Below are 7382 nucleotides of genomic sequence, written 5' to 3' on the forward strand. Positions count from 1 at the left end.
ACCGGCCAACCTACCCCATTGCAACGCTCCTCCTTCAAGGGCGGACGCTGGGGGAAGGAAAGATACAGGTAAAAGGCACAGTATTGTCCTCTAAATTTGGGGCCGCTCCTTAAGCTGATAATTTCAAGGACCCGTACGCTTGTACGGTTGGCGACACTGCCTTGACCTTCCTACACTTAAAGTTTGAGGAATTCAAGAAGTTCCTCCACCCGGGGGAGAAGGCTACGAAATCGTAGCGCCCACTCGCTCTTACTCAGTGGCCGGCTGGGAGAACAAGAGGCAGTGGAAGAAATGCTTCAGCATCTACTGCGCTGCTTTGGAAGTGGGCTTTCGCTTCCCTTTTCATCCGTTCATCTAAGAGCCCCTAGACGAATACAACATTGCTATCTTCCAGCTGGTGCCGAACAACTGGTTAAACATTTTTTGCTAACTGGTGACGTTCCTCCGGCAAGGCTTCAAGCCGGACGTCCCAGTTATTTGTGATATGCATTCCATGGTCCACCTGGATGTTGGCACGGATGGGTGGTTTATTTTGAGCACCTAGGAAGATTATATGGTGGTGATGGATAGGCCGTCCAAGTGACGAGACTGAAAGCACTGATTCCACCGCATTAAGACAAGGAAAAGTTTAACTTGCGGATGAATCGGTTCATTGCCGATCCAATTCAGCGGGTAGCATAGACCCAGCAAGCCGCCCGTCCACCCTGACTACATGCACCAACTAGACTACTTCGGAGTCAGAAAGGTAGTCAGGGATGGAAAGACAGTGACCATGTCGCTCAATTGGATTCCTCTGGCCGTGTGGCTTAGGAACCCAGTTTTCATGTCGGCCTGTGGCCTGTACCAGAACTACCCTCAAGGTGGAACCTTGTGACTTAGCCATTCGAATGCTATTTGAAACATAAAAATATTCTAACATTTTTTCCTCTTTTTTCTTCCTCAAACATAGCTCTTGGAATGCTCGATCCAGAGCAGAAGGGGGAGGTCGACATGTCTGAGTTAAACTTAGTGTGGTATAAACTCCGCCAACAGTAGCACGACTAGGCTAAGAAGGTAGTGACAATTCGTTCTTCTTTTTGTTTTTCTTTTTTTGTGTTAAGCTGGTGTGTTAGAGGAAGAGTCCTTCCCCATTTCACTTGGACACAATTCAACTTGTTTTTACACCGAGTTGATATGTTAGGAAAGATATCCTATCTGATTTCACTCGGGCGCTGTCTTTTGTCTATGTTTGCCTAGTTGATTGGTTAGGAAGGTGTTCCTTCTCAACTTTTCTCGGACACTTGTTCATTTCATCTAACTTTATCCTGTTTCTTTTAGGTGGCCACTCTTACTCCCCGGCCGAAGAGAAAGAATCCAGAATCTGCTTCCAAGGACAGCCAGTCGTCCAAAGCCAGGAAGGCAACAACCTCAAGGGCTAAGTCTTCCACCAAAGTGGCCAAGGTCACGCCGCAGACTGCTTCGAAGAAGTCTGAAGGAGAGTCACCCCAGCTGTCACCTAGTGGAGTCTTCAAGCCCGTGGATCCGCAAACTGTGGCGGTCCACGATGAGTCCATCCATGGTGACAGTGGGGGTAAGTCGTCCCCGGCCAAAACGACCGGCAACTCGGCCTCAACTCCGTATGTCGAGGTAGTAGATAAATCTGAGTGGTAGAAAGCTGCTTCTTAGTTGGCCAAGGACAATGCGGCCGCACACAAGAGGAAGGGGATGAGCCAATGCCCCCTCCTTCATTCAACCTTCCATCTCCTCCATCCTTTTTTGACGGTAAGTGAAAGGAATGGTGTCCTTCCAACAAGTGTATTATTCCGATAGAGGGTTCAGAATTATTACAGAGCTAATTCTTCAGTAAGGTCAAGTGATCGGAATGCCTAGGTGGAGGCCGCTTCCGATCAGTAATATCGAGGTACAATTGATATTACAGCTTAATCTTAACTGAACCCTTCAGGTCGAACCCAATCGAATCTCCGATTCGAGACGTCGAATTAATCCGAAAGGATTTAATGAGTCGACAGAGTTTTACGAATACAGACATCGGAAATCGAGCCTAGGGCGTCGAGACCGAGCGTCGCAAAATCACAATCGACAAGTATGAGCGTAGCCATAGCTAGGCTAGGCTAGTTCATCATAGTCACTAGGCGCGCCATGACAGCCCTAGCATGATGGCTAGGCACCATGGTTGGCCATCGCCAGCACCAAGCGCGCCAGCACAGCCCTAGCATCATGCTTGGGCGCTGTCGTAGCCCTAGCATGATGCTAGGCGCCATCGCAAGCCAGCAAGCCCATCGTAGGCCTATGCGCATCACTAGGCGCACCATGCGTGGCCTAGGATGGCTGGGCGCCATCGCAGCCCAGGCAGCATCACTAGGCGCACCATGCGTGCCCTAGAATGGCCTGATGCCATAGCAGCCCTAGCATAGTGCTGGGCGCATGGCAGGGCCACACGCACCAAGCACAACTAGTGCTAGACACTGGCGCATGCGTGGTGCGTGGTGCCTGGGCAAGGCATATGCATGCATGATGCATAGTGCCGGGCTGATGCGTGTGGCTATGCGAGAGTGTGTGTGTGAGGGGCTGGCAGGCTAGCAAGCAACGTCAAGCCAAGCATGCGTGGCTTGCTAGCAGCACGCATGCTAGTCACTGTGTGCGAGAGAGATGCGTGGTGCGTGGAAAAAGGCCAGCATGCGTGGCTCGCTAGCAGCACGCATGCTGGGCAATACGAGCAGCGACGATGCGAGGGATGCTGGCAGCAGCGCCAGCACGCACCAGCCAGCACCAGCGCCAGAACGCACCAGCGAGCATCAGCGATGCTGCTGGGCTTGTGCTAGCATGCTGGGCTAGCTGGCAGCTGGGCAGGAGGCTAGGGTGAGGCGGTTTATGAGGAGAGTGGGGACCAAGGCTTTGGGAAGGCCTTGGGGAGCAAGGCATTGGTCCCCCCACCTCTCCATGGTCCTCACCTAACACTCTCTCCCTCCTTGACACTTGTCGAATTGTGATTGCATTTGTTTATTGATTTATTTTAGAAATAAATTAATTGACAAATAAAACATTCTCCCACATTGGTTGGGGAATGAGAATCAAGGGATCATTTCCTTATAAATACCAAGTTTAGTATTGGGATTTGATATAACCTTGAGTGGAATTAAAAAGGCAACTCTTGAAAAGAGTAAACCTTTGATTCGTAAAACTCATAGTTATTTTGTCTGGGTCTTGACTAACCTTCAAGACTTAGGACGCTCGGGTCGGGTCGAGGGTACGATCCGTCGAAGATCTCGTCTTTTCGGGATTTTGAAGTAAGAGCTCCTTGGGAGCGAAGCACGCGTCAAAGGTATAATTCTTATCCTTAATCTTGTTTGATTAAGTTTATGCTTGTTTAATTGCTTTAATTAAGGGGCGGGTCTTGGTGGATTTCCTTCCGCGTAGTGTCGGGTCACTACGAAACCCTACAGCGGTATCGGAGCCACGCTCCTTTTAATTTTTGCAATTATTGTTTAATTAAGGTGTTTTAAAGAATTTAATTTTCTGGTTCATGTTCATCTAATTAGATTAGATGCTCGTTTTAATTAATTTTTTAAAACTCGGTTATATTATCGATTTGGCTGTCAAACCCAGATTTTGGCTCAAAAATAGTGATTTTTGGGTGGAATCGACATTCTAGAACTGTTTCAACCCTTTAGGTTTGTCCAGAAGCCAAATTCGAACCAGAAACCCATTTTTTCTGGGGTTTTTCGTTTTTCAATGAAAATTTTAATTCTTTTTAAGCCTTGATTAATGCAAGCATTACAAGGTTAGATTAAATGCACATTTGCATCACTAATCTACTGGTTTTAAAATATCCTTGAGCATAATAATGGAGTGTTTATTAGTGCTTAAGTTGATATACCAACTTATCACATAAACTTGTTTTTCACGATTTTGCAAATAAATTGCAATAAGGTGTGAAAACTTGTTGTGATTATGTTATTTTAAGTTCCCAAGTAATGTTAAAGTTTTAATCTTTAAGTGTTTAAATGATTGGAACCCTAACCCTAAATTCCATGTTGAACAAAGTTTGGATTTTTTCATGTTTTGGTTGATTAAAATCCATTAAGTTCAATTACTTGTGAGTAAAATTTGATTAATCTTCATATTGGAAGATGTAATCTTGGTATTTTACACAAGTATGCAAGTTGGAAAATTTTCTCATTGGATGGTTAATTTATTTTTCCAACTCCCTTTTGTCAAATCCATTATTGATTTGCATATTGGCAAGATCAATTTTGGACATAGCTCATTTTATTTTAAGCATAAGGTTTGACCTAATTTTGTTCAAAATTGAAATTTTGGATAAATTTAGGCTTATGCACTAATAAAATAAATTGTTTAAGTTAGACTTAATATTTGTTTTATTTTATTATTCCCTCAAAATTAATTTTAAAAATTTTATTTAGAATTGATTATTGTCACACACAAATCGGATTAAATTCCGAGTAAAATGCACGCAAAACGATGCAAAACCGCAAGCGTCACCAAGGCTAGTCGGGCTGCTTAGCAGCCCACATGTAGGCTGCCTATGGTGCGCATATGGGTGTGCATCGCTTGGTGCGTAGCTGTGTGGCGTGGAGGGGGTGCTGTGTGGTGCGTGTGCTGGCGCATAGGGGCCTTAGGCTGCTGGTACGCTTGTGCGGCTGCTGGGCAGCGAGGCAGCAAGCCCCAGCCAGCCAGCCCCCTGATGCTTGTGCCAGCGAGCTGCTAGCATGCGTAGCACGCGTAGCATGCTGCTGGTGCTAGCAAGCTAGGCAGACTGTGCTAGGCGCACTTGCTAGCTGCCAGCACCACGCACCATGGCGCAAGGGCCATGGGCTGCCTAGCAGCCATGGTGCGCCAAGCATCATAGGATGATGCCCCTTTTGCTTAAGCTTGAGCTATGATTTTGCGATTTTTCCATTGTTAATAATTTTAATTAATCATTTTAACGAGGCTAAAAACCTCGATTTTCGATTTTGCAATATTTTGACAAATTATGGGTTATACCGACTTAATTAATCGGATTAATTAAGTACGGATGCGAAATTTAGTGGGAGCTTAATTAAGTGCGTTAGCATTTTGCGTTTAGAAATAATGGATTAAACCACTTTGACTAGTTTTAATTAGGCGCGTTAATTGTATTAACCACCTAAGTTAGTTACTTGTTTTGTGTGTTTAATTATGTATTTCGTAAAATTGCATGGGCCATTCACAAATAGTGAATGGGTGAATGGAAGATTGTTTTCAAAACAGGTTCTTTGAAAATGGCAACTAGTGGGGCCCGACTAGGATAGAAAATACGGACTGCGTTCCGTTATATATTTTTGTAAATCTAAATACGTTCTGCGAACCGTTAAATATTTTTATACTATTAGATTAATCTTAGTCGTTCTAGCTAGCTCCTTTGATTTCATTTTGGCCAAGATGTCTCAAGACGACGTTTCGACGAAGACGAGCCAAGATGAAGACCCATGGAAATTGAAGATTTCAAGGGGTCATGCTAGTTGCCAAATGCATCTATTTTTATGCCTTATATATTGTTATTATATATGATTTCTAGATGCATGTCTAGGATTTCTATTATGTTGCGACGATTAGTTAAGTTCACTTAAATCAACCAACATAGAAACCCTAGGTCCCTTAATAATATTGAGCTAAAATTTTGCCGTTCCAAGAACAACACTTACTGAACTAATGCGCGTATATGATGGATTACGCCAAAGCAAGGCATCACTACTTCCCTAGGAACGTAAGGTATACTAGGTATACAAGTTTTCTTGGTTAAGCTCAACGATATTAGTAAGGAGTCCTTAGATGTTGTGGCAAAAGAGATAAAATGTCAAGGATGCATTAGATGCGACATTATCAAACCGAGAGTAGCTTAGAGCTATTAGCAATTGGATTGCTTACCTTAAGATATTTAATGATTAAGACAAGCCAAAGCATACTTAACTATTTCTTGATCTTTGGGATCTCGGAATCATTTTATTCTCGCCCATAAGGGACCATTTTAAAAATGTGTGGATAAAATGCTCAATAAGATTGAATATATGCATGAGCGTTTTAAATTTCAACTTATTGATGTATGAATGGTTTTTCACTTCAAATTCTTTAAATTGTAGAATCATGTCTGCAAGTAACTTAAACAACAACCAAATGTGTCCGACACTCCCCGAAAAGTTAACTATCAATCTTAACTGAACAAACCTTGATGAATGGGAAGAAGAACTCAGGAGAACTCTCCGGAGTTGTTCCAAAGAGTATGTTCTGGATACTTCCCTCCCAACCCTCTGTTCCAAGACCCTCTTGAGTGACAAAACTTATTGTGCATGGTCGAAAGACTGCAAATTAGTGTCACAACTCATGGCTAACTCCATCCCGGAAGAATGGAAAGAAAAACTTCCATTCTCTTTCCCAGACTTGTTCCTTGGAGGACTAAGGGATGTTGTCGGTGTGAGATTCTCTAAGAGTTTCAACGACAACAATGATGGACTCTTGTTTGAAGTGACTAGGTCACTTACGGACATGAATATAAAGCCGTCGGATCAAGGTTGTCTTGCGAAAGAGAGGTACCATCTTTGGTCTACGGTCTGCAACACTAAGTTGAGACCGTGTATGCCCCTCCGACCCCATGTGGCAAGAATGACTAAGCTCTTCAAGAACATGGAACTCCTTGGAATTCCACTAAAAGATGGAATGGCTGGTCATATTTTGATCACTTCACTCCACTCAGGATATGATGCATTAAAGGCATATATTTCTGATTCAAAGGAGACACATTCCTTAAAGAATGTGGTGGAGCTTCTGCACCGGGCCAACTCATTTGGGGCAACCAGAAGACCATCAAGAAGGAGGGATCTCAAGGTTAAGGCTAAGATGCGTTGCTTCTACTGTGGCGGGCAAGGCCACTTCAAGAGAGAATGCAAGCTCTTTCGGGAGGAGGAGGAGAGGAATGGAGCATCCACCTCAAGTATCTTCCTTAACACTTGTGGGTTAAGCTTATCATAAGGTATTGGATACCAAGTATGACTCACTTAATGTTGCCTTTTCAAGGACCAAGTGAGAAGCTTATCAAGTGTTGGTGCATGAGCAAAAGACGACGAAGATGGTTTTTTCGGTCGTGCTTGCATGCACTATTTTGTCTATGACATGTAATTAAACTATTTATAGTTTTCATCATGCTTTGAACATATTATCCATGGTGTTGGACACCTAGGAATTTCAAATGTAAGATTTTTGACAATAGTTGTTTCAAGTTTGTCTTACAAATTTATGTTCAATTAAATTGCATGATTTACATATGACAAAAGTTGATACCACTAATCTAAGACCATCGAGTCGAATCAAACCTACTTGTGGCATTATCGTCTTGGCCATATTAA

Source organism: Chenopodium quinoa, unplaced genomic scaffold, assembly GCF_001683475.1.
Source record: "Chenopodium quinoa cultivar QQ74 unplaced genomic scaffold, ASM168347v1, whole genome shotgun sequence".
Taxonomy (NCBI): Eukaryota; Viridiplantae; Streptophyta; class Magnoliopsida; order Caryophyllales; family Amaranthaceae; genus Chenopodium; species Chenopodium quinoa.